Source organism: Chiloscyllium plagiosum, unplaced genomic scaffold, assembly GCF_037043375.1.
Source record: "Chiloscyllium plagiosum isolate Xiang-an unplaced genomic scaffold, Cpla_swu_hap1 HiC_scaffold_42, whole genome shotgun sequence".
Lineage (NCBI taxonomy): Eukaryota > Metazoa > Chordata > Chondrichthyes > Orectolobiformes > Hemiscylliidae > Chiloscyllium > Chiloscyllium plagiosum.
Genome location: NW_028270180.1, coordinates 44,675,721 through 44,701,051, shown reverse-complemented (window position 1 = coordinate 44,701,051; position 25,331 = coordinate 44,675,721). Strand labels below are relative to the sequence as shown.

The 25,331-nt window shown below is 45.5% G+C and overlaps 13 non-coding genes across 13 annotated transcripts; all 13 read right to left on the bottom strand.

Moving 5' to 3' along the window:
- Positions 1-2,798: 2,798 nt before the first annotated feature.
- Positions 2,799-2,871, bottom strand: trnav-cac (transfer RNA valine (anticodon CAC)). The gene has a single exon. It is a non-coding gene; the product is annotated as a tRNA-Val (tRNA).
- Positions 2,872-7,153: 4,282 nt separating this feature from the next.
- On the bottom strand, positions 7,154-7,235 carry trnal-cag (transfer RNA leucine (anticodon CAG)). The gene has a single exon. It is a non-coding gene; the product is annotated as a tRNA-Leu (tRNA).
- Positions 7,236-8,917: 1,682 nt separating this feature from the next.
- On the bottom strand, positions 8,918-8,990 carry trnav-cac (transfer RNA valine (anticodon CAC)). The gene has a single exon. It is a non-coding gene; the product is annotated as a tRNA-Val (tRNA).
- A 1,219-nt stretch (positions 8,991-10,209) lies between these two features.
- On the bottom strand, positions 10,210-10,291 carry trnal-cag (transfer RNA leucine (anticodon CAG)). Its single transcript has one exon. It is a non-coding gene; the product is annotated as a tRNA-Leu (tRNA).
- Positions 10,292-11,973: 1,682 nt separating this feature from the next.
- trnav-cac (transfer RNA valine (anticodon CAC)) lies at positions 11,974-12,046 on the bottom strand. Its single transcript has one exon. It is a non-coding gene; the product is annotated as a tRNA-Val (tRNA).
- Positions 12,047-13,265: 1,219 nt separating this feature from the next.
- Positions 13,266-13,347, bottom strand: trnal-cag (transfer RNA leucine (anticodon CAG)). The gene has a single exon. It is a non-coding gene; the product is annotated as a tRNA-Leu (tRNA).
- Positions 13,348-15,029: 1,682 nt separating this feature from the next.
- trnav-cac (transfer RNA valine (anticodon CAC)) lies at positions 15,030-15,102 on the bottom strand. Its single transcript has one exon. It is a non-coding gene; the product is annotated as a tRNA-Val (tRNA).
- A 1,219-nt stretch (positions 15,103-16,321) lies between these two features.
- trnal-cag (transfer RNA leucine (anticodon CAG)) lies at positions 16,322-16,403 on the bottom strand. Its single transcript has one exon. It is a non-coding gene; the product is annotated as a tRNA-Leu (tRNA).
- Positions 16,404-18,086: 1,683 nt separating this feature from the next.
- Positions 18,087-18,159, bottom strand: trnav-cac (transfer RNA valine (anticodon CAC)). The gene has a single exon. It is a non-coding gene; the product is annotated as a tRNA-Val (tRNA).
- A 1,219-nt stretch (positions 18,160-19,378) lies between these two features.
- On the bottom strand, positions 19,379-19,460 carry trnal-cag (transfer RNA leucine (anticodon CAG)). Its single transcript has one exon. It is a non-coding gene; the product is annotated as a tRNA-Leu (tRNA).
- Positions 19,461-21,140: 1,680 nt separating this feature from the next.
- trnav-cac (transfer RNA valine (anticodon CAC)) lies at positions 21,141-21,213 on the bottom strand. The gene has a single exon. It is a non-coding gene; the product is annotated as a tRNA-Val (tRNA).
- A 1,139-nt stretch (positions 21,214-22,352) lies between these two features.
- trnal-cag (transfer RNA leucine (anticodon CAG)) lies at positions 22,353-22,434 on the bottom strand. The gene has a single exon. It is a non-coding gene; the product is annotated as a tRNA-Leu (tRNA).
- Positions 22,435-24,116: 1,682 nt separating this feature from the next.
- On the bottom strand, positions 24,117-24,189 carry trnav-cac (transfer RNA valine (anticodon CAC)). The gene has a single exon. It is a non-coding gene; the product is annotated as a tRNA-Val (tRNA).
- Between the last annotated feature and the right edge of the window lie 1,142 nt (positions 24,190-25,331).

Genomic DNA, 25,331 nt, shown 5'->3' with positions numbered 1-25,331 from the left:
GGCGAGGTGGAATAGGCTGGGACGACTTTCCCTGCAGCGTAACAGCTGCAACATGACCTTATGGAAGGGTGGTTAACTGAGTTTTACCCAAGTTGGTGTGAGTTGAAAACTCGAGAGCATAGCTTTAAGGTGATTGAGCTGAAAGTGACAAAGGACCTGAGGCACATTTCCCACAAAGAAGGTTGTGCGTGTTTGGAATGATCTACCAGAGGAAGTGGAGGAGGCTATTACACTCAGAAAATTGCAAAGGTAATCGGGTGAGTTTCTGGATATGATGCGTTTAGAGGGATTGGGGCCAAATGCTGGGGAACGGGACTTGTTTAATTTTGGCGATGTGGTGAGCACGGATGAGGTCCACCGAAGTATCTTTTTCCACGATGTACCCCAATTACGTCATGTTACCGGCTTTAAAGGATTACTTTTTAGCGGAGTTTGCCATCGCAGTCTGTGGCACAAACATTTAGTCTGTTCGATTGCTCACGGGAGAGGTAGTATTGTGAAACACTGCAGAAACGAACGACTTCCTTACTTTAGCTCCGACTGACCATACTCTGCGAAATTTTCCCAGGTCCTCTGCTGAGAATTTTTGCTGCTGGAAGTTACCTCAGAAACCCTATTAAATCGAAATGTATTGAGCGAATCGCAAAACAGAAAGCATTTAACACGGAACACAAACAAACTGGCATATCTCATGCATTTTCAGACACAGAGATGCATGAATGCTAAATGTGATACAGTCCGAGGGCATGAGTCATAAAGTAATCTCACAACTAACAACAGGGCATTTCCAAACGACTCTTTCAAAAAGCTCAACTTGCCTGGGATGGCAGAACTGTTTGCGATTTTCCGAGCGGGAGGCGAACACGATCATGACAGTAGAGACATTTTGAAATATTTGGCAGTATCCCACACCACAGTTAGTTCCCTGGGAAGCAAACCCCTTTTACTTTTGTTTTCAACATCAATATACAGTGGGCACCGAAACAGCATTTTAACAAGCTGCAGCGTTGGAGTTGATCAGCAGAAATGGCAGTGGTGGGATTCGAACCCACGCCCCTTTCGAGACTCGAGACTGGAACCTGGATCCAGCGCCTTAGACCGCTCGGCCACACTACCAGCCGGCCGCGCCTTCTTATTTTCTTGTATTTCCAATTGTGCTCCTGCATAACAACAGATGCAAAGTCACATGATAAGGGTTCCATGATTCCTCTCGGACTCGCACAGCTGCTGGGATGTCCTCTCGGACTGGCACAGCTACAATGTCAATTTCGCAGCAGATATTGATAGCCCATCAATCCAGACAAAAATCAATGGTAAACTGAGTCTATCTTCTCAGACTCTTTTCAGCTACAAATGTATCTGTGAGTGCTTAAGAATATGGGTTCGCTTATGATTTGGTCAAATAACCATGAGCTGCTTGACATTACTGCAATTTCGAATCTCGCTTTGCTAAATGATTTCACCCATTGCTCGAAACAGGACGACTTTCACGTTTACACGGAACACCAAACACACCGGACTACAGGGAAAATGCACAAACCTGAGCAGGCCGTAATCCACATCATACCGTGCAGCATAGTTTCAGTCACTGTGTCTGTTTTTTTTTTCAGAATAAGAGTCCCAAAGAATGTTCTCCACCCGAAAACCGGAGGTAACATTACAATCCGAGAACGACAGATCACATTGTGAGGATGCTCTGACCTCGGAGCCAGTTCTAGAAGCGACTTTCCTTGCCTTTTACCTTAACCGTGCAATGTGCTGCAGAGATGTTCACACCTGGACATGAGCCACATGGATACCAACTGCGTTGGAAACCTATGTGGGAATCGACGACAAGCGACTCGATAAATTTTGTTAAATTCCATGGTGCTTTTTAGAAATGCAGTTTCTGTTCACCTCAATCAAAACGGCAGTTTCTGAACATCGTAACAGAAGTCACAAGGTAATTACCTCACCGCACCCCCCACTCCGGAAGAGGTGCTAACTGCCCTTGAGTGCTTTTTGTTCTCGATGTGAAGAGCTTTCACGCCTGAGTCACCTTCACGTCTCTGGTTGCTGAGTGAATCACAAAGAAGGAATTTCACCAGAGCTGCAACTGCCTCACTTCTCCACTCGCCCTCCCCGTTTACATTTTCCTGCTCGTCAGTAATTTAAAGAAAACCAAATGGATGCGATGTCATTCTGTAGCCTCTCTGTCGATTCCTCCGTTTCAGTTCCAACATGACTTAGATCTCGGGGCGGACCTTAATACTAGCGACGCTATGAATGCGCAAGTCGAAAGGTTCCTCTGAGAGTGCAATTTCTTTCATTGCTGTTGCTGATTGAATGAGCCACTAACGTGCGAATTGCTCCAAAACATGATTCAGGATATCTGGTGCCAATTCTCGCACGTTGAATCACGATTGACAGCTTCCAAATGAGGTCTTTCTGAGACGACCTTGGGGTACATTTGACAAACAGACAAGTTCAGGAATTCGTGGTGCGCTGTGACACCAGAGCATCTGCTTCTTTCCTGTCTTTGAACCGAGCCGCCTGCGCAAGGAAGGCAAATGCGGTACTGCTTTTCGTGGAAGGATCAGAAGGCGGTAACTACACTCTCCAACAGAATGGCATATGATCAGAACCAGGTTGGAGAAAAACGTAACAACGCTTTGCACTGTAATGAAATGGAATTGCATTACATTTCACTACCAGAGCAGATTTGTTCAAGGAAATTCGAAGGCAGGTTTGCAGATGGGAAAGCATGCAAGAAAGCTCAGCTCTTGTCCATGAAAAAGGCTGCAGTTGAAGAACAAAGCAGTTTCTGCCCAGTTTCGAACTGGGGACCTTTCGCGTGTGAGGCGAACGTGATGACCACTACACTACAGAAACAAGCCGGAGTCGGCAGTGCTGCGACTCAATGGCGTCCAACACTGAAAGTTGAATCCGTTCTACGTTTCACCTTTTTGTTTCCAATAGCTCGTTGTTGTCCAGCGTAATTGACATCTTGAAAACGTAAAAAAAAAGACACGTTAAATTGATGACAAAATATAGACAAAGCTGTCGTCGATGTTTGTACCGTAGGGCGAGGTGGAATAGGCTGGGACGACTTTCCCTGCAGCGTAACAGCTGCAACATGACCTTATGGAAGGGTGGTTAACTGAGTTTTACCCAAGTTGGTGTGAGTTGAAAACTCGAGAGCATAGCTTTAAGGTGATTGAGCTGAAAGTGACAAAGGACCTGAGGCACATTTCCCACAAAGAAGGTTGTGCGTGTTTGGAATGATCTACCAGAGGAAGTGGAGGAGGCTATTACACTCAGAAAATTGCAAAGGTAATCGGGTGAGTTTCTGGATATGATGCGTTTAGAGGGATTGGGGCCAAATGCTGGGGAACGGGACTTGTTTAATTTTGGCGATGTGGTGAGCACGGATGAGGTCCACCGAAGTATCTTTTTCCACGATGTACCCCAATTACGTCATGTTACCGGCTTTAAAGGATTACTTTTTAGCGGAGTTTGCCATCGCAGTCTGTGGCACAAACATTTAGTCTGTTCGATTGCTCACGGGAGAGGTAGTATTGTGAAACACTGCAGAAACGAACGACTTCCTTACTTTAGCTCCGACTGACCATACTCTGCGAAATTTTCCCAGGTCCTCTGCTGAGAATTTTTGCTGCTGGAAGTTACCTCAGAAACCCTATTAAATCGAAATGTATTGAGCGAATCGCAAAACAGAAAGCATTTAACACGGAACACAAACAAACTGGCATATCTCATGCATTTTCAGACACAGAGATGCATGAATGCTAAATGTGATACAGTCCGAGGGCATGAGTCATAAAGTAATCTCACAACTAACAACAGGGCATTTCCAAACGACTCTTTCAAAAAGCTCAACTTGCCTGGGATGGCAGAACTGTTTGCGATTTTCCGAGCGGGAGGCGAACACGATCATGACAGTAGAGACATTTTGAAATATTTGGCAGTATCCCACACCACAGTTAGTTCCCTGGGAAGCAAACCCCTTTTACTTTTGTTTTCAACATCAATATACAGTGGGCACCGAAACAGCATTTTAACAAGCTGCAGCGTTGGAGTTGATCAGCAGAAATGGCAGTGGTGGGATTCGAACCCACGCCCCTTTCGAGACTCGAGACTGGAACCTGGATCCAGCGCCTTAGACCGCTCGGCCACACTACCAGCCGGCCGCGCCTTCTTATTTTCTTGTATTTCCAATTGTGCTCCTGCATAACAACAGATGCAAAGTCACATGATAAGGGTTCCATGATTCCTCTCGGACTCGCACAGCTGCTGGGATGTCCTCTCGGACTGGCACAGCTACAATGTCAATTTCGCAGCAGATATTGATAGCCCATCAATCCAGACAAAAATCAATGGTAAACTGAGTCTATCTTCTCAGACTCTTTTCAGCTACAAATGTATCTGTGAGTGCTTAAGAATATGGGTTCGCTTATGATTTGGTCAAATAACCATGAGCTGCTTGACATTACTGCAATTTCGAATCTCGCTTTGCTAAATGATTTCACCCATTGCTCGAAACAGGACGACTTTCACGTTTACACGGAACACCAAACACACCGGACTACAGGGAAAATGCACAAACCTGAGCAGGCCGTAATCCACATCATACCGTGCAGCATAGTTTCAGTCACTGTGTCTGTTTTTTTTTTCAGAATAAGAGTCCCAAAGAATGTTCTCCACCCGAAAACCGGAGGTAACATTACAATCCGAGAACGACAGATCACATTGTGAGGATGCTCTGACCTCGGAGCCAGTTCTAGAAGCGACTTTCCTTGCCTTTTACCTTAACCGTGCAATGTGCTGCAGAGATGTTCACACCTGGACATGAGCCACATGGATACCAACTGCGTTGGAAACCTATGTGGGAATCGACGACAAGCGACTCGATAAATTTTGTTAAATTCCATGGTGCTTTTTAGAAATGCAGTTTCTGTTCACCTCAATCAAAACGGCAGTTTCTGAACATCGTAACAGAAGTCACAAGGTAATTACCTCACCGCACCCCCCACTCCGGAAGAGGTGCTAACTGCCCTTGAGTGCTTTTTGTTCTCGATGTGAAGAGCTTTCACGCCTGAGTCACCTTCACGTCTCTGGTTGCTGAGTGAATCACAAAGAAGGAATTTCACCAGAGCTGCAACTGCCTCACTTCTCCACTCGCCCTCCCCGTTTACATTTTCCTGCTCGTCAGTAATTTAAAGAAAACCAAATGGATGCGATGTCATTCTGTAGCCTCTCTGTCGATTCCTCCGTTTCAGTTCCAACATGACTTAGATCTCGGGGCGGACCTTAATACTAGCGACGCTATGAATGCGCAAGTCGAAAGGTTCCTCTGAGAGTGCAATTTCTTTCATTGCTGTTGCTGATTGAATGAGCCACTAACGTGCGAATTGCTCCAAAACATGATTCAGGATATCTGGTGCCAATTCTCGCACGTTGAATCACGATTGACAGCTTCCAAATGAGGTCTTTCTGAGACGACCTTGGGGTACATTTGACAAACAGACAAGTTCAGGAATTCGTGGTGCGCTGTGACACCAGAGCATCTGCTTCTTTCCTGTCTTTGAACCGAGCCGCCTGCGCAAGGAAGGCAAATGCGGTACTGCTTTTCGTGGAAGGATCAGAAGGCGGTAACTACACTCTCCAACAGAATGGCATATGATCAGAACCAGGTTGGAGAAAAACGTAACAACGCTTTGCACTGTAATGAAATGGAATTGCATTACATTTCACTACCAGAGCAGATTTGTTCAAGGAAATTCGAAGGCAGGTTTGCAGATGGGAAAGCATGCAAGAAAGCTCAGCTCTTGTCCATGAAAAAGGCTGCAGTTGAAGAACAAAGCAGTTTCTGCCCAGTTTCGAACTGGGGACCTTTCGCGTGTGAGGCGAACGTGATGACCACTACACTACGGAAACAAGCCGGAGTCGGCAGTGCTGCGACTCAATGGCGTCCAACACTGAAAGTTGAATCCGTTCTACGTTTCACCTTTTTGTTTCCAATAGCTCGTTGTTGTCCAGCGTAATTGACATCTTGAAAACGTAAAAAAAAAGACACGTTAAATTGATGACAAAATATAGACAAAGCTGTCGTCGATGTTTGTACCGTAGGGCGAGGTGGAATAGGCTGGGACGACTTTCCCTGCAGCGTAACAGCTGCAACATGACCTTATGGAAGGGTGGTTAACTGAGTTTTACCCAAGTTGGTGTGAGTTGAAAACTCGAGAGCATAGCTTTAAGGTGATTGAGCTGAAAGTGACAAAGGACCTGAGGCACATTTCCCACAAAGAAGGTTGTGCGTGTTTGGAATGATCTACCAGAGGAAGTGGAGGAGGCTATTACACTCAGAAAATTGCAAAGGTAATCGGGTGAGTTTCTGGATATGATGCGTTTAGAGGGATTGGGGCCAAATGCTGGGGAACGGGACTTGTTTAATTTTGGCGATGTGGTGAGCACGGATGAGGTCCACCGAAGTATCTTTTTCCACGATGTACCCCAATTACGTCATGTTACCGGCTTTAAAGGATTACTTTTTAGCGGAGTTTGCCATCGCAGTCTGTGGCACAAACATTTAGTCTGTTCGATTGCTCACGGGAGAGGTAGTATTGTGAAACACTGCAGAAACGAACGACTTCCTTACTTTAGCTCCGACTGACCATACTCTGCGAAATTTTCCCAGGTCCTCTGCTGAGAATTTTTGCTGCTGGAAGTTACCTCAGAAACCCTATTAAATCGAAATGTATTGAGCGAATCGCAAAACAGAAAGCATTTAACACGGAACACAAACAAACTGGCATATCTCATGCATTTTCAGACACAGAGATGCATGAATGCTAAATGTGATACAGTCCGAGGGCATGAGTCATAAAGTAATCTCACAACTAACAACAGGGCATTTCCAAACGACTCTTTCAAAAAGCTCAACTTGCCTGGGATGGCAGAACTGTTTGCGATTTTCCGAGCGGGAGGCGAACACGATCATGACAGTAGAGACATTTTGAAATATTTGGCAGTATCCCACACCACAGTTAGTTCCCTGGGAAGCAAACCCCTTTTACTTTTGTTTTCAACATCAATATACAGTGGGCACCGAAACAGCATTTTAACAAGCTGCAGCGTTGGAGTTGATCAGCAGAAATGGCAGTGGTGGGATTCGAACCCACGCCCCTTTCGAGACTGGAACCTGGATCCAGCGCCTTAGACCGCTCGGCCACACTACCAGCCGGCCGCGCCTTCTTATTTTCTTGTATTTCCAATTGTGCTCCTGCATAACAACAGATGCAAAGTCACATGATAAGGGTTCCATGATTCCTCTCGGACTCGCACAGCTGCTGGGATGTCCTCTCGGACTGGCACAGCTACAATGTCAATTTCGCAGCAGATATTGATAGCCCATCAATCCAGACAAAAATCAATGGTAAACTGAGTCTATCTTCTCAGACTCTTTTCAGCTACAAATGTATCTGTGAGTGCTTAAGAATATGGGTTCGCTTATGATTTGGTCAAATAACCATGAGCTGCTTGACATTACTGCAATTTCGAATCTCGCTTTGCTAAATGATTTCACCCATTGCTCGAAACAGGACGACTTTCACGTTTACACGGAACACCAAACACACCGGACTACAGGGAAAATGCACAAACCTGAGCAGGCCGTAATCCACATCATACCGTGCAGCATAGTTTCAGTCACTGTGTCTGTTTTTTTTTTCAGAATAAGAGTCCCAAAGAATGTTCTCCACCCGAAAACCGGAGGTAACATTACAATCCGAGAACGACAGATCACATTGTGAGGATGCTCTGACCTCGGAGCCAGTTCTAGAAGCGACTTTCCTTGCCTTTTACCTTAACCGTGCAATGTGCTGCAGAGATGTTCACACCTGGACATGAGCCACATGGATACCAACTGCGTTGGAAACCTATGTGGGAATCGACGACAAGCGACTCGATAAATTTTGTTAAATTCCATGGTGCTTTTTAGAAATGCAGTTTCTGTTCACCTCAATCAAAACGGCAGTTTCTGAACATCGTAACAGAAGTCACAAGGTAATTACCTCACCGCACCCCCCACTCCGGAAGAGGTGCTAACTGCCCTTGAGTGCTTTTTGTTCTCGATGTGAAGAGCTTTCACGCCTGAGTCACCTTCACGTCTCTGGTTGCTGAGTGAATCACAAAGAAGGAATTTCACCAGAGCTGCAACTGCCTCACTTCTCCACTCGCCCTCCCCGTTTACATTTTCCTGCTCGTCAGTAATTTAAAGAAAACCAAATGGATGCGATGTCATTCTGTAGCCTCTCTGTCGATTCCTCCGTTTCAGTTCCAACATGACTTAGATCTCGGGGCGGACCTTAATACTAGCGACGCTATGAATGCGCAAGTCGAAAGGTTCCTCTGAGAGTGCAATTTCTTTCATTGCTGTTGCTGATTGAATGAGCCACTAACGTGCGAATTGCTCCAAAACATGATTCAGGATATCTGGTGCCAATTCTCGCACGTTGAATCACGATTGACAGCTTCCAAATGAGGTCTTTCTGAGACGACCTTGGGGTACATTTGACAAACAGACAAGTTCAGGAATTCGTGGTGCGCTGTGACACCAGAGCATCTGCTTCTTTCCTGTCTTTGAACCGAGCCGCCTGCGCAAGGAAGGCAAATGCGGTACTGCTTTTCGTGGAAGGATCAGAAGGCGGTAACTACACTCTCCAACAGAATGGCATATGATCAGAACCAGGTTGGAGAAAAACGTAACAACGCTTTGCACTGTAATGAAATGGAATTGCATTACATTTCACTACCAGAGCAGATTTGTTCAAGGAAATTCGAAGGCAGGTTTGCAGATGGGAAAGCATGCAAGAAAGCTCAGCTCTTGTCCATGAAAAAGGCTGCAGTTGAAGAACAAAGCAGTTTCTGCCCAGTTTCGAACTGGGGACCTTTCGCGTGTGAGGCGAACGTGATGACCACTACACTACAGAAACAAGCCGGAGTCGGCAGTGCTGCGACTCAATGGCGTCCAACACTGAAAGTTGAATCCGTTCTACGTTTCACCTTTTTGTTTCCAATAGCTCGTTGTTGTCCAGCGTAATTGACATCTTGAAAACGTAAAAAAAAAGACACGTTAAATTGATGACAAAATATAGACAAAGCTGTCGTCGATGTTTGTACCGTAGGGCGAGGTGGAATAGGCTGGGACGACTTTCCCTGCAGCGTAACAGCTGCAACATGACCTTATGGAAGGGTGGTTAACTGAGTTTTACCCAAGTTGGTGTGAGTTGAAAACTCGAGAGCATAGCTTTAAGGTGATTGAGCTGAAAGTGACAAAGGACCTGAGGCACATTTCCCACAAAGAAGGTTGTGCGTGTTTGGAATGATCTACCAGAGGAAGTGGAGGAGGCTATTACACTCAGAAAATTGCAAAGGTAATCGGGTGAGTTTCTGGATATGATGCGTTTAGAGGGATTGGGGCCAAATGCTGGGGAACGGGACTTGTTTAATTTTGGCGATGTGGTGAGCACGGATGAGGTCCACCGAAGTATCTTTTTCCACGATGTACCCCAATTACGTCATGTTACCGGCTTTAAAGGATTACTTTTTAGCGGAGTTTGCCATCGCAGTCTGTGGCACAAACATTTAGTCTGTTCGATTGCTCACGGGAGAGGTAGTATTGTGAAACACTGCAGAAACGAACGACTTCCTTACTTTAGCTCCGACTGACCATACTCTGCGAAATTTTCCCAGGTCCTCTGCTGAGAATTTTTGCTGCTGGAAGTTACCTCAGAAACCCTATTAAATCGAAATGTATTGAGCGAATCGCAAAACAGAAAGCATTTAACACGGAACACAAACAAACTGGCATATCTCATGCATTTTCAGACACAGAGATGCATGAATGCTAAATGTGATACAGTCCGAGGGCATGAGTCATAAAGTAATCTCACAACTAACAACAGGGCATTTCCAAACGACTCTTTCAAAAAGCTCAACTTGCCTGGGATGGCAGAACTGTTTGCGATTTTCCGAGCGGGAGGCGAACACGATCATGACAGTAGAGACATTTTGAAATATTTGGCAGTATCCCACACCACAGTTAGTTCCCTGGGAAGCAAACCCCTTTTACTTTTGTTTTCAACATCAATATACAGTGGGCACCGAAACAGCATTTTAACAAGCTGCAGAGTTGGAGTTGATCAGCAGAAATGGCAGTGGTGGGATTCGAACCCACGCCCCTTTCGAGACTGGAACCTGGATCCAGCGCCTTAGACCGCTCGGCCACACTACCAGCCGGCCGCGCCTTCTTATTTTCTTGTATTTCCAATTGTGCTCCTGCATAACAACAGATGCAAAGTCACATGATAAGGGTTCCATGATTCCTCTCGGACTCGCACAGCTGCTGGGATGTCCTCTCGGACTGGCACAGCTACAATGTCAATTTCGCAGCAGATATTGATAGCCCATCAATCCAGACAAAAATCAATGGTAAACTGAGTCTATCTTCTCAGACTCTTTTCAGCTACAAATGTATCTGTGAGTGCTTAAGAATATGGGTTCGCTTATGATTTGGTCAAATAACCATGAGCTGCTTGACATTACTGCAATTTCGAATCTCGCTTTGCTAAATGATTTCACCCATTGCTCGAAACAGGACGACTTTCACGTTTACACGGAACACCAAACACACCGGACTACAGGGAAAATGCACAAACCTGAGCAGGCCGTAATCCACATCATACCGTGCAGCATAGTTTCAGTCACTGTGTCTGTTTTTTTTTTCAGAATAAGAGTCCCAAAGAATGTTCTCCACCCGAAAACCGGAGGTAACATTACAATCCGAGAACGACAGATCACATTGTGAGGATGCTCTGACCTCGGAGCCAGTTCTAGAAGCGACTTTCCTTGCCTTTTACCTTAACCGTGCAATGTGCTGCAGAGATGTTCACACCTGGACATGAGCCACATGGATACCAACTGCGTTGGAAACCTATGTGGGAATCGACGACAAGCGACTCGATAAATTTTGTTAAATTCCATGGTGCTTTTTAGAAATGCAGTTTCTGTTCACCTCAATCAAAACGGCAGTTTCTGAACATAGTAACAGAAGTCACAAGGTAATTACCTCACCGCACCCCCCACTCCGGAAGAGGTGCTAACTGCCCTTGAGTGCTTTTTGTTCTCGATGTGAAGAGCTTTCACGCCTGAGTCACCTTCACGTCTCTGGTTGCTGAGTGAATCACAAAGAAGGAATTTCACCAGAGCTGCAACTGCCTCACTTCTCCACTCGCCCTCCCCGTTTACATTTTCCTGCTCGTCAGTAATTTAAAGAAAACCAAATGGATGCGATGTCATTCTGTAGCCTCTCTGTCGATTCCTCCGTTTCAGTTCCAACATGACTTAGATCTCGGGGCGGACCTTAATACTAGCGACGCTATGAATGCGCAAGTCGAAAGGTTCCTCTGAGAGTGCAATTTCTTTCATTGCTGTTGCTGATTGAATGAGCCACTAACGTGCGAATTGCTCCAAAACATGATTCAGGATATCTGGTGCCAATTCTCGCACGTTGAATCACGATTGACAGCTTCCAAATGAGGTCTTTCTGAGACGACCTTGGGGTACATTTGACAAACAGACAAGTTCAGGAATTCGTGGTGCGCTGTGACACCAGAGCATCTGCTTCTTTCCTGTCTTTGAACCGAGCCGCCTGCGCAAGGAAGGCAAATGCGGTACTGCTTTTCGTGGAAGGATCAGAAGGCGGTAACTACACTCTCCAACAGAATGGCATATGATCAGAACCAGGTTGGAGAAAAACTTAACAACGCTTTGCACTGTAATGAAATGGAATTGCATTACATTTCACTACCAGAGCAGATTTGTTCAAGGAAATTCGAAGGCAGGTTTGCAGATGGGAAAGCATGCAAGAAAGCTCAGCTCTTGTCCATGTAAAAGGCTGCAGTTGAAGAACAAAGCAGTTTCTGCCCAGTTTCGAACTGGGGACCTTTCGCGTGTGAGGCGAACGTGATGACCACTACACTACAGAAACAAGCCGGAGTCGGCAGTGCTGCGACTCAATGGCGTCCAACACTGAAAGTTGAATCCGTTCTACGTTTCACCTTTTTGTTTCCAATAGCTCGTTGTTGTCCAGCGTAATTTACATCTTGAAAACGTAAAAAAAAAGACACGTTAAATTGATGACAAAATATAGACAAAGCTGTCGTCGATGTTTGTACCGTAGGGCGAGGTGGAATAGGCTGGGACGACTTTCCCTGCAGCGTAACAGCTGCAACATGACCTTATGGAAGGGTGGTTAACTGAGTTTTACCCAAGTTGGTGTGAGTTGAAAACTCGAGAGCATAGCTTTAAGGTGATTGAGCTGAAAGTGACAAAGGACCTGAGGCACATTTCCCACAAAGAAGGTTGTGCGTGTTTGGAATGATCTACCAGAGGAAGTGGAGGAGGCTATTACACTCAGAAAATTGCAAAGGTAATCGGGTGAGTTTCTGGATATGATGCGTTTAGAGGGATTGGGGCCAAATGCTGGGGAACGGGACTTGTTTAATTTTGGCGATGTGGTGAGCACGGATGAGGTCCACCGAAGTATCTTTTTCCACGATGTACCCCAATTACGTCATGTTACCGGCTTTAAAGGATTACTTTTTAGCGGAGTTTGCCATCGGAGTCTGTGGCACAAACATTTAGTCTGTTCGATTGCTCACGGGAGAGGTAGTATTGTGAAACACTGCAGAAACGAACGACTTCCTTACTTTAGCTCCGACTGACCATACTCTGCGAAATTTTCCCAGGTCCTCTGCTGAGAATTTTTGCTGCTGGAAGTTACCTCAGAAACCCTATTAAATCGAAATGTATTGAGCGAATCGCAAAACAGAAAGCATTTAACACGGAACACAAACAAACTGGCATATCTCATGCATTTTCAGACACAGAGATGCATGAATGCTAAATGTGATACAGTCCGAGGGCATGAGTCATAAAGTAATCTCACAACTAACAACAGGGCATTTCCAAACGACTCTTTCAAAAAGCTCAACTTGCCTGGGATGGCAGAACTGTTTGCGATTTTCCGAGCGGGAGGCGAACACGATCATGACAGTAGAGACATTTTGAAATATTTGGCAGTATCCCACACCACAGTTAGTTCCCTGGGAAGCAAACCCCTTTTACTTTTGTTTTCAACATCAATATACAGTGGGCACCGAAACAGCATTTTAACAAGCTGCAGCGTTGGAGTTGATCAGCAGAAATGGCAGTGGTGGGATTCGAACCCACGCCCCTTTCGAGACTGGAACCTGGATCCAGCGCCTTAGACCGCTCGGCCACACTACCAGCCGGCCGCGCCTTCTTATTTTCTTGTATTTCCAATTGTGCTCCTGCATAACAACAGATGCAAAGTCACATGATAAGGGTTCCATGATTCCTCTCGGACTCGCACAGCTGCTGGGATGTCCTCTCGGACTGGCACAGCTACAATGTCAATTTCGCAGCAGATATTGATAGCCCATCAATCCAGACAAAAATCAATGGTAAACTGAGTCTATCTTCTCAGACTCTTTTCAGCTACAAATGTATCTGTGAGTGCTTAAGAATATGGGTTCGCTTATGATTTGGTCAAATAACCATGAGCTGCTTGACATTACTGCAATTTCGAATCTCGCTTTGCTAAATGATTTCACCCATTGCTCGAAACAGGACGACTTTCACGTTTACACGGAACACCAAACACACCGGACTACAGGGAAAATGCACAAACCTGAGCAGGCCGTAATCCACATCATACCGTGCAGCATAGTTTCAGTCACTGTGTCTGTTTTTTTTTTCAGAATAAGAGTCCCAAAGAATGTTCTCCACCCGAAAACCGGAGGTAACATTACAATCCGAGAACGACAGATCACATTGTGAGGATGCTCTGACCTCGGAGCCAGTTCTAGAAGCGACTTTCCTTGCCTTTTACCTTAACCGTGCAATGTGCTGCAGAGATGTTCACACCTGGACATGAGCCACATGGATACCAACTGCGTTGGAAACCTATGTGGGAATCGACGACAAGCGACTCGATAAATTTTGTTAAATTCCATGGTGCTTTTTAGAAATGCAGTTTCTGTTCACCTCAATCAAAACGGCAGTTTCTGAACATCGTAACAGAAGTCACAAGGTAATTACCTCACCGCACCCCCCACTCCGGAAGAGGTGCTAACTGCCCTTGAGTGCTTTTTGTTCTCGATGTGAAGAGCTTTCACGCCTGAGTCACCTTCACGTCTCTGGTTGCTGAGTGAATCACAAAGAAGGAATTTCACCAGAGCTGCAACTGCCTCACTTCTCCACTCGCCCTCCCCGTTTACATTTTCCTGCTCGTCAGTAATTTAAAGAAAACCAAATGGATGCGATGTCATTCTGTAGCCTCTCTGTCGATTCCTCCGTTTCAGTTCCAACATGACTTAGATCTCGGGGCGGACCTTAATACTAGCGACGCTATGAATGCGCAAGTCGAAAGGTTCCTCTGAGAGTGCAATTTCTTTCATTGCTGTTGCTGATTGAATGAGCCACTAACGTGCGAATTGCTCCAAAACATGATTCAGGATATCTGGTGCCAATTCTCGCACGTTGAATCACGATTGACAGCTTCCAAATGAGGTCTTTCTGAGACGACCTTGGGGTACATTTGACAAACAGACAAGTTCAGGAATTCGTGGTGCGCTGTGACACCAGAGCATCTGCTTCTTTCCTGTCTTTGAACCGAGCCGCCTGCGCAAGGAAGGCAAATGCGGTACTGCTTTTCGTGGAAGGATCAGAAGGCGGTAACTACACTCTCCAACAGAATGGCATATGATCAGAACCAGGTTGGAGAAAAACGTAACAACGCTTTGCACTGTAATGAAATGGAATTGCATTACATTTCACTACCAGAGCAGATTTGTTCAAGGAAATTCGAAGGCAGGTTTGCAGATGGGAAAGCATGCAAGAAAGCTCAGCTCTTGTCCATGAAAAAGGCTGCAGTTGAAGAACAAAGCAGTTTCTGCCCAGTTTCGAACTGGGGACCTTTCGCGTGTGAGGCGAACGTGATGACCACTACACTACAGAAACAAGCCGGAGTCGGCAGTGCTGCGACTCAATGGCGTCCAACACTGAAAGTTGAATCCGTTCTACGTTTCACCTTTTTGTTTCCAATAGCTCGTTGTTGTCCAGCGTAATTGACATCTTGAAAACGTAAAAAAAAAGACACGTTAAATTGATGACAAAATATAGACAAAGCTGTCGTCGATGTTTGTACCGTAGGGCGAGGTGGAATAGGCTGGGACGACTTTCCCTGCAGCGTAACAGCTGCAACATGACCTTATGGAAGGGTGGTTAACTGAGTTTTACCCAAGTTGGTGTGAGTTGAAAACTCGAGAGCATAGCTTTAAGGTGATTGGGCTGAAAGTGACAAAGGACCTGAGGCACATTTCCCACAAAGAAGGTTGTGCGTGTTTGGTATGATCTACCAGAGGAAGTGGAGGAGGCTATTACACTCAGAAAATTGCAAAGGTAATCGGGTGAGTTTCTGGATATGATGCGTTTAGAGGGATTGGGGCCAAATGCTGGGGAACGGGACTTGTTTAATTTTGGCGATGTGGTGAGCACGGATGAGGTCCACCGAAGTATCTTTTTCCACGATGTACCCCAATTACGTCATGTTACCGGCTTTAAAGGATTACTTTTTAGCGGAGTTTGCCATCGCAGTCTGTGGCACAAACATTTAGTCTGTTCGATTGCTCACGGGAGAGGTAGTATTGTGAAACACTGCAGAAACGAACGACTTCCTTACTTTAGCTCCGACTGACCATACTCTGCGAAATTTTCCCAGATCCTCTGCTGAGAATTTTTGCTGCTGGAAGTTACCTCAGAAACCCTGTTAAATCGAAATGTATTGAGCGAATCGCAAAACAGAAAGCATTTAACACGGAACACAAACAAACTGGCATATCTCATGCATTTTCAGACACAGAGATGCATGAATGCTAAATGTGATACAGTCCGAGGGCATGAGTCATAAAGTAATCTCACAACTAACAACAGGGCATTTCCAAACGACTCTTTCAAAAAGCTCAACTTGCCTGGGATGGCAGAACTGTTTGCGATTTTCCGAGCGGGAGGCGAACACGATCATGACAGTAGAGACATTTTGAAATATTTGGCAGTATCCCACACCACAGTTAGTTCCCTGGGAAGCAAACCCCTTTTACTTTTGTTTTCAACATCAATATACAGTGGGCACCGAAACAGCATTTTAACAAGCTTCAGCGTTGGAGTTGATCAGCAGAAATGGCAGTGGTGGGATTCGAACCCACGCCCCTTTCGAGACTGGAACCTGGATCCAGCGCCTTAGACCGCTCGGCCACACTACCAGCCGGCCGCGCCTTCTTATTTTCTTGTATTTCCAATTGTGCTCCTGCATAACAACAGATGCAAAGTCACATGATAAGGGTTCCATGATTCCTCTCGGACTCGCACAGCTGCTGGGATGTCCTCTCGGACTGGCACAGCTACAATGTCAATTTCGCAGCAGATATTGATAGCCCATCAATCCAGACAAAAATCAATGGTAAACTGAGTCTATCTTCTCAGACTCTTTTCAGCTACAAATGTATCTGTGAGTGCTTAAGAATATGGGTTCGCTTATGATTTGGTCAAATAACCATGAGCTGCTTGACATTACTGCAATTTCGAATCTCGCTTTGCTAAATGATTTCACCCATTGCTCGAAACAGGACGACTTTCACGTTTACACGGAACACCGAACACACCGGACTACAGGGAAAATGCACAAACCTGAGCAGGCCGTAATCCACATCATACCGTGCAGCATAGTTTCAGTCACTGTGTCTGTTTTTTTTTTTCAGAATAAGAGTCCCAAAGAATGTTCTCCACCCGAAAACCGGAGGTAACATTACAATCCGAGAACGACAGATCACATTGTGAGGATGCTCTGACCTCGGAGCCAGTTCTAGAAGCGACTTTCCTTGCCTTTTACCTTAACCGTGCAATGTGCTGCAGAGATGTTCACACCTGGACATGAGCCACATGGATACCAACTGCGTTGGAAACCTATGTGGGAATCGACGACAAGCGACTCGATAAATTTTGTTAAATTCCATGGTGCTTTTTAGAAATGCAGTTTCTGTTCACCTCAATCAAAACGGCAGTTTCTGAACATCGTAACAGAAGTCACAAGGTAATTACCTCACCGCACCCCCCACTCCGGAAGAGGTGCTAACTGCCCTTGAGTGCTTTTTGTTCTCGATGTGAAGAGCTTTCACGCCTGAGTCACCTTCACGTCTCTGGTTGCTGAGTGAATCACAAAGAAGGAATTTCACCAGAGCTGCAACTGCCTCACTTCTCCACTCGCCCTCCCCGTTTACATTTTCCTGCTCGTCAGTAATTTAAAGAAAACCAAATGGATGCGATGTCATTCTGTAGCCTCTCTGTCGATTCCTCCGTTTCAGTTCCAACATGACTTAGATCTCGGGGCGGACCTTAATACTAGCGACGCTATGAATGCGCAAGTCGAAAGGTTCCTCTGAGAGTGCAATTTCTTTCATTGCTGTTGCTGATTGAATGAGCCACTAACGTGCGAATTGCTCCAAAACATGATTCAGGATATCTGGTGCCAATTCTCGCACGTTGAATCACGATTGACAGCTTCCAAATGAGGTCTTTCTGAGACGACCTTGGGGTACATTTGACAAACAGACAAGTTCAGGAATTCGTGGTGCGCTGTGACACCAGAGCATCTGCTTCTTTCCTGTCTTTGAACCGAGCCGCCTGCGCAAGGAAGGCAAATGCGGTACTGCTTTTCGTGGAAGGATCAGAAGGCGGTAACTACACTCTCCAACAGAATGGCATATGATCAGAACCAGGTTGGAGAAAAACTTAACAACGCTTTGCACTGTAATGAAATGGAATTGCATTACATTTCACTACCAGAGCAGATTTGTTCAAGGAAATTCGAAGGCAGGTTTGCAGATGGGAAAGCATGCAAGAAAGCTCAGCTCTTGTCCATGTAAAAGGCTGCAGTTGAAGAACAAAGCAGTTTCTGCCCAGTTTCGAACTGGGGACCTTTCGCGTGTGAGGCGAACGTGATGACCACTACACTACAGAAACAAGCCGGAGTCGGCAGTGCTGCGACTCAATGGCGTCCAACACTGAAAGTTGAATCCGTTCTACGTTTCACCTTTTTGTTTCCAATAGCTCGTTGTTGTCCAGCGTAATTGACATCTTGAAAACGTAAAAAAAAAGACACGTTAAATTGATGACAAAATATAGACAAAGCTGTCGTCGATGTTTGTACCGTAGGGCGAGGTGGAATAGGCTTGGACGACTTTCCCTGCAGCGTAACAGCTGCAACATGACCTTATGGAAGGGTGGTTAACTGAGTTTTACCCAAGTTGGTGTGAGTTGAAAACTCGAGAGCATAGCTTTAAGGTGATTGGGCTGAAAGTGACAAAGGACCTGAGGCACATTTCCCACAAAGAAGGTTGTGCGTGTTTGGTATGATCTACCAGAGGAAGTGGAGGAGGCTATTACACTCAGAAAATTGCAAAGGTAATCGGGTGAGTTTCTGGATATGATGCGTTTAGAGGGATTGGGGCCAAATGCTGGGGAACGGGACTTGTTTAATTTTGGCGATGTGGTGAGCACGGATGAGGTCCACCGAAGTATCTTTTTCCACGATGTACCCCAATTACGTCATGTTACCGGCTTTAAAGGATTACTTTTTAGCGGAGTTTGCCATCGCAGTCTGTAGCACAAACATTTAGTCTGTTCGATTGCTCACGGGAGAGGTAGTATTGTGAAACACTGCAGAAACGAACGACTTCCTTACTTTAGCTCCGACTGACCATACTCTGCGAAATTTTCCCAGATCCTCTGCTGAGAATTTTTGCTGCTGGAAGTTACCTCAGAAACCCTGTTAAATCGAAATGTATTGAGCGAATCGCAAAACAGAAAGCATTTAACACGGAACACAAACAAACTGGCATATCTCATGCATTTTCAGACACAGAGATGCATGAATGCTAAATGTGATACAGTCCGAGGGCATGAGTCATAAAGTAATCTCACAACTAACAACAGGGCATTTCCAAACGACTCTTTCAAAAAGCTCAACTTGCCTGGGATGGCAGAACTGTTTGCGATTTTCCGAGCGGGAGGCGAACACGATCATGACAGTAGAGACATTTTGAAATATTTGGCAGTATCCCACACCACAGTTAGTTCCCTGGGAAGCAAACCCCTTTTACTTTTGTTTTCAACATCAATATACAGTGGGCACCGAAACAGCATTTTAACAAGCTGCAGCGTTGGGGTTGATCAGCAGAAATGGCAGTGGTGGGATTCGAACCCACGCCCCTTTCGAGACTGGAACCTGGATCCAGCGCCTTAGACCGCTCGGCCACACTACCAGCCGACCGCGCCTTCTTATTTTCTTGTATTTCCAATTGTGCTCCTGCATAACAACAGATGCAAAGTCACATGATAAGGGTTCCATGATTCCTCTCGGACTCGCACAGCTGCTGGGATGTCCTCTCGGACTGGCACAGCTACAATGTCAATTTCGCAGCAGATATTGATAGCCCATCAATCCAGACAAAAATCAATGGTAAACTGAGTCTATCTTCTCAGACTCTTTTCAGCTACAAATGTATCTGTGAGTGCTTAAGAATATGGGTTCGCTTATGATTTGGTCAAATAACCATGAGCTGCTTGACATTACTGCAATTTCGAATCTCGCTTTGCTAAATGATTTCACCCATTGCTCGAAACAGGACGACTTTCACGTTTACACGGAACACCAAACACACCGGACTACAGGGAAAATGCACAAACCTGAGCAGGCCGTAATCCACATCATACCGTGCAGCATAGTTTCAGTCACTGTGTCTTTTTTTTTTCAGAATAAGAGTCCCAAAGAATGTTCTCCACCCGAAAACCGGAGGTAACATTACAATCCGAGAACGACAGATCACATTGTGAGGATGCTCTGACCTCGGAGCCAGTTCTAGAAGCGACTTTCCTTGCCTTTTACCTTAACCGTGCAATGTGCTGCAGAGATGTTCACACCTGGACATGAGCCACATGGATACCAACTGCGTTGGAAACCTATGTGGGAATCGACGACAAGCGACTCGATAAATTTTGTTAAATTCCATGGTGCTTTTTAGAAATGCAGTTTCTGTTCACCTCAATCAAAACGACAGTTTCTGAACATAGTAACAGAAGTCACAAGGTAATTACCTCACCGCACCCCCCACTCCGGAAGAGGTGCTAACTGCCCTTGAGTGCTTTTTGTTCTCGATGTGAAGAGCTTTCACGCCTGAGTCACCTTCACGTCTCTGGTTGCTGAGTGAATCACAAAGAAGGAATTTCACCAGAGCTGCAACTGCCTCACTTCTCCACTCGCCCTCCCCGTTTACATTTTCCTGCTCGTCAGTAATTTAAAGAAAACCAAATGGATGCGATGTCATTCTGTAGCCTCTCTGTCGATTCCTCCGTTTCAGTTCCAACATGACTTAGATCTCGGGGCGGACCTTAATACTAGCGACGCTATGAATGCGCAAGTCGAAAGGTTCCTCTGAGAGTGCAATTTCTTTCATTGCTGTTGCTGATTGAATGAGCCACTAACGTGCGAATTGCTCCAAAACATGATTCAGGATATCTGGTGCCAATTCTCGCACGTTGAATCACGATTGACAGCTTCCAAATGAGATCTTTCTGAGACGACCTTGGGGTACATTTGACAAACAGACAAGTTCAGGAATTCGTGGTGCGCTGTGACACCAGAGCATCTGCTTCTTTCCTGTCTTTGAACCGAGCCGCCTGCGCAAGGAAGGCAAATGCGGTACTGCTTTTCGTGGAAGGATCAGAAGGCGGTAACTACACTCTCCAACAGAATGGCATATGATCAGAACCAGGTTGGAGAAAAACTTAACAACGCTTTGCACTGTAATTAAATGGAATTGCATTACATTTCACTCCCAGAGCAGATTTGTTCAAGCAAATTCGAAGGCTGGTTTGCAGATGGGAAAGCATGCAAGAAAGCTCAGCTCTTGTCCATGTAAAAGGCTGCAGTTGAAGAACAAAGCAGTTTCTGCCCAGTTTCGAACTGGGGACCTTTCGCGTGTGAGGCGAACGTGATGACCACTACACTACAGAAACAAGCCGGAGTCGGCAGTGCTGCGACTCAATGGCGTCCAACACTGAAAGTTGAATCCGTTCTACGTTTCACCTTTTTGTTTCCAATAGCTCGTTGTTGTCCAGCGTAATTGACATCTTGAAAACGTAAAAAAAAAAGACACGTTAAATTGATGACAAAATATAGACAAAGCTGTCGTCGATGTTTGTACCGTAGGGCGAGGTGGAATAGGCTTGGACGACTTTCCCTGCAGCGTAACAGCTGCAACATGACCTCATGGAAGGGTGGTTAACTGAGTTTTACCCAAGTTGGTGTGAGTTGAAAACTCGAGAGCATAGCTTTAAGGTGATTGGGCTGAAAGTGACAAAGGACCTGAGGCACATTTCCCACAAAGAAGGTTGTGCGTGTTTGGAATGATCTACCAGAGGAAGTGGAGGAGGCTATTACACTCAGAAAATTGCAAAGGTAATCGGGTGAGTTTCTGGATATGATGCGTTTAGAGGGATTGGGGCCAAATGTTGGGGAACGGGACTTGTTTAATTTTGGCGATGTGGTGAGCACGGATGAGGTCCACCGAAGTATCTTTTTCCACGATGTACCCCAATTACGTCATGTTACCGGCTTTAAAGGATTACTTTTTAGCGGAGTTTGCCATCGCAGTCTGTGGCACAAACATTTAGTCTGTTCGATTGCTCACGGGAGAGGTAGTATTGTGAAACACTGCAGAAACGAACGACTTCCTTACTTTAGCTCCGACTGACCATACTCTGCGAAATTTTCCCAGATCCTCTGCTGAGAATTTTTGCTGCTGGAAGTTACCTCAGAAACCCTGTTAAATCGAAATGTATTGAGCGAATCGCAAAACAGAAAGCATTTAACACGGAACACAAACAAACTGGCATATCTCATGCATTTTCAGACACAGAGATGCATGAATGCTAAATGTGATACAGTCCGAGGGCATGAGTCATAAAGTAATCTCACAACTAACAACAGGGCATTTCCTGTTGTTGAAATGTATTTGAAATATTTGGCAGTATCCCACACCACAGTTAGTTCCCTGGGAAGCAAACCCCTTTTACTTTTGTTTTCAACATCAATATACAGTGGGCACCGAAACAGCATTTTAACAAGCTTCAGCGTTGGAGTTGATCAGCAGAAATGGCAGTGGTGGGATTCGAACCCACGCCCCTTTCGAGACTGGAACCTGGATCCAGCGCCTTAGACCGCTCGGCCACACTACCAGCCGGCCGCGCCTTCTTATTTTCTTGTATTTCCAATTGTGCTCCTGCATAACAACAGATGCAAAGTCACATGATAAGGGTTCCATGATTCCTCTCGGACTCGCACAGCTGCTGGGATGTCCTCTCGGACTGGCACAGCTACAATGTCAATTTCGCAGCAGATATTGATAGCCCATCAATCCAGACAAAAATCAATGGTAAACTGAGTCTATCTTCTCAGACTCTTTTCAGCTACAAATGTATCTGTGAGTGCTTAAGAATATGGGTTCGCTTATGATTTGGTCAAATAACCATGAGCTGCTTGACATTACTGCAATTTCGAATCTCGCTTTGCTAAATGATTTCACCCATTGCTCGAAACAGGACGACTTTCACGTTTACACGGAACACCAAACACACCGGACTACAGGGAAAATGCACAAACCTGAGCAGGCCGTAATCCACATCATACCGTGCAGCATAGTTTCAGTCACTGTGTCTGTTTTTTTTTTCAGAATAAGAGTCCCAAAGAATGTTCTCCACCCGAAAACCGGAGGTAACATTACAATCCGAGAACGACAGATCACATTGTGAGGATGCTCTGACCTCGGAGCCAGTTCTAGAAGCGACTTTCCTTGCCTTTTACCTTAACCGTGCAATGTGCTGCAGAGATGTTCACACCTGGACATGAGCCACATGGATACCAACTGCGTTGGAAACCTATGTGGGAATCGACGACAAGCGACTCGATAAATTTTGTTAAATTCCATGGTGCTTTTTAGAAATGCAGTTTCTGTTCACCTCAATCAAAACGGCAGTTTCTGAACATCGTAACAGAAGTCACAAGGTAATTACCTCACCGCACCCCCCACTCCGGAAGAGGTGCTAACTGCCCTTGAGTGCTTTTTGTTCTCGATGTGAAGAGCTTTCACGCCTGAGTCACCTTCACGTCTCTGGTTGCTGAGTGAATCACAAAGAAGGAATTTCACCAGAGCTGCAACTGCCTCACTTCTCCACTCGCCCTCCCCGTTTACATTTTCCTGCTCGTCAGTAATTTAAAGAAAACCAAATGGATGCGATGTCATTCTGTAGCCTCTCTGTCGATTCCTCCGTTTCAGTTCCAACATGACTTAGATCTCGGGGCGGACCTTAATACTAGCGACGCTATGAATGCGCAAGTCGAAAGGTTCCTCTGAGAGTGCAATTTCTTTCATTGCTGTTGCTGATTGAATGAGCCACTAACGTGCGAATTGCTCCAAAACATGATTCAGGATATCTGGTGCCAATTCTCGCACGTTGAATCACGATTGACAGCTTCCAAATGAGGTCTTTCTGAGACGACCTTGGGGTACATTTGACAAACAGACAAGTTCAGGAATTCGTGGTGCGCTGTGACACCAGAGCATCTGCTTCTTTCCTGTCTTTGAACCGAGCCGCCTGCGCAAGGAAGGCAAATGCGGTACTGCTTTTCGTGGAAGGATCAGAAGGCGGTAACTACACTCTCCAACAGAATGGCATATGATCAGAACCAGGTTGGAGAAAAACTTAACAACGCTTTGCACTGTAATGAAATGGAATTGCATTACATTTCACGACCAGAGCAGATTTGTTCAAGGAAATTCGAAGGCAGGTTTGCAGATGGGAAAGCATGCAAGAAAGCTCAGCTCTTGTCCATGTAAAAGGCTGCAGTTGAAGAACAAAGCAGTTTCTGCCCAGTTTCGAACTGGGGACCTTTCGCGTGTGAGGCGAACGTGATGACCACTACACTACAGAAACAAGCCGGAGTCGGCAGTGCTGCGACTCAATGGCGTCCAACACTGAAAGTTGAATCCGTTCTACGTTTCACCTTTTTGTTTCCAATAGCTCGTTGTTGTCCAGCGTAATTGACATCTTGAAAACGTAAAAAAAAAGACACGTTAAATTGATGACAAAATATAGACAAAGCTGTCGTCGATGTTTGTACCGTAGGGCGAGGTGGAATAGGCTTGGACGACTTTCCCTGCAGCGTAACAGCTGCAACATGACCTTATGGAAGGGTGGTTAACTGAGTTTTACCCAAGTTGGTGTGAGTTGAAAACTCGAGAGCATAGCTTTAAGGTGATTGGGCTGAAAGTGACAAAGGACCTGAGGCACATTTCCCACAAAGAAGGTTGTGCGTGTTTGGAATGATCTACCAGAGGAAGTGGAGGAGGCTATTACACTCAGAAAATTGCAAAGGTAATCGGGTGAGTTTCTGGATATGATGCGTTTAGAGGGATTGGGGCCAAATGCTGGGGAACGGGACTTGTTTAATTTTGGCGATGTGGTGAGCACGGATGAGGTCCACCGAAGTATCTTTTTCCACGATGTACCCCAATTACGTCATGTTACCGGCTTTAAAGGATTACTTTTTAGCGGAGTTTGCCATCGCAGTCTGTGGCACAAACATTTAGTCTGTTCGATTGCTCACGGGAGAGGTAGTATTGTGAAACACTGCAGAAACGAACGACTTCCTTACTTTAGCTCCGACTGACCATACTCTGCGAAATTTTCCCAGGTCCTCTGCTGAGAATTTTTGCTGCTGGAAGTTACCTCAGAAACCCTGTTAAATCGAAATGTATTGAGCGAATCGCAAAACAGAAAGCATTTAACACGGAACACAAACAAACTGGCATATCTCATGCATTTTCAGACACAGAGATGCATGAATGCTAAATGTGATACAGTCCGAGGGCATGAGTCATAAAGTAATCTCACAACTAACAACAGGGCATTTCCAAACGACTCTTTCAAAAAGCTCAACTTGCCTGGGATGGCAGAACTGTTTGCGATTTTCCGAGCGGGAGGCGAACACGATCATGACAGTAGAGACATTTTGAAATATTTGGCAGTATCCCACACCACAGTTAGTTCCCTGGGAAGCAAACCCCTTTTACTTT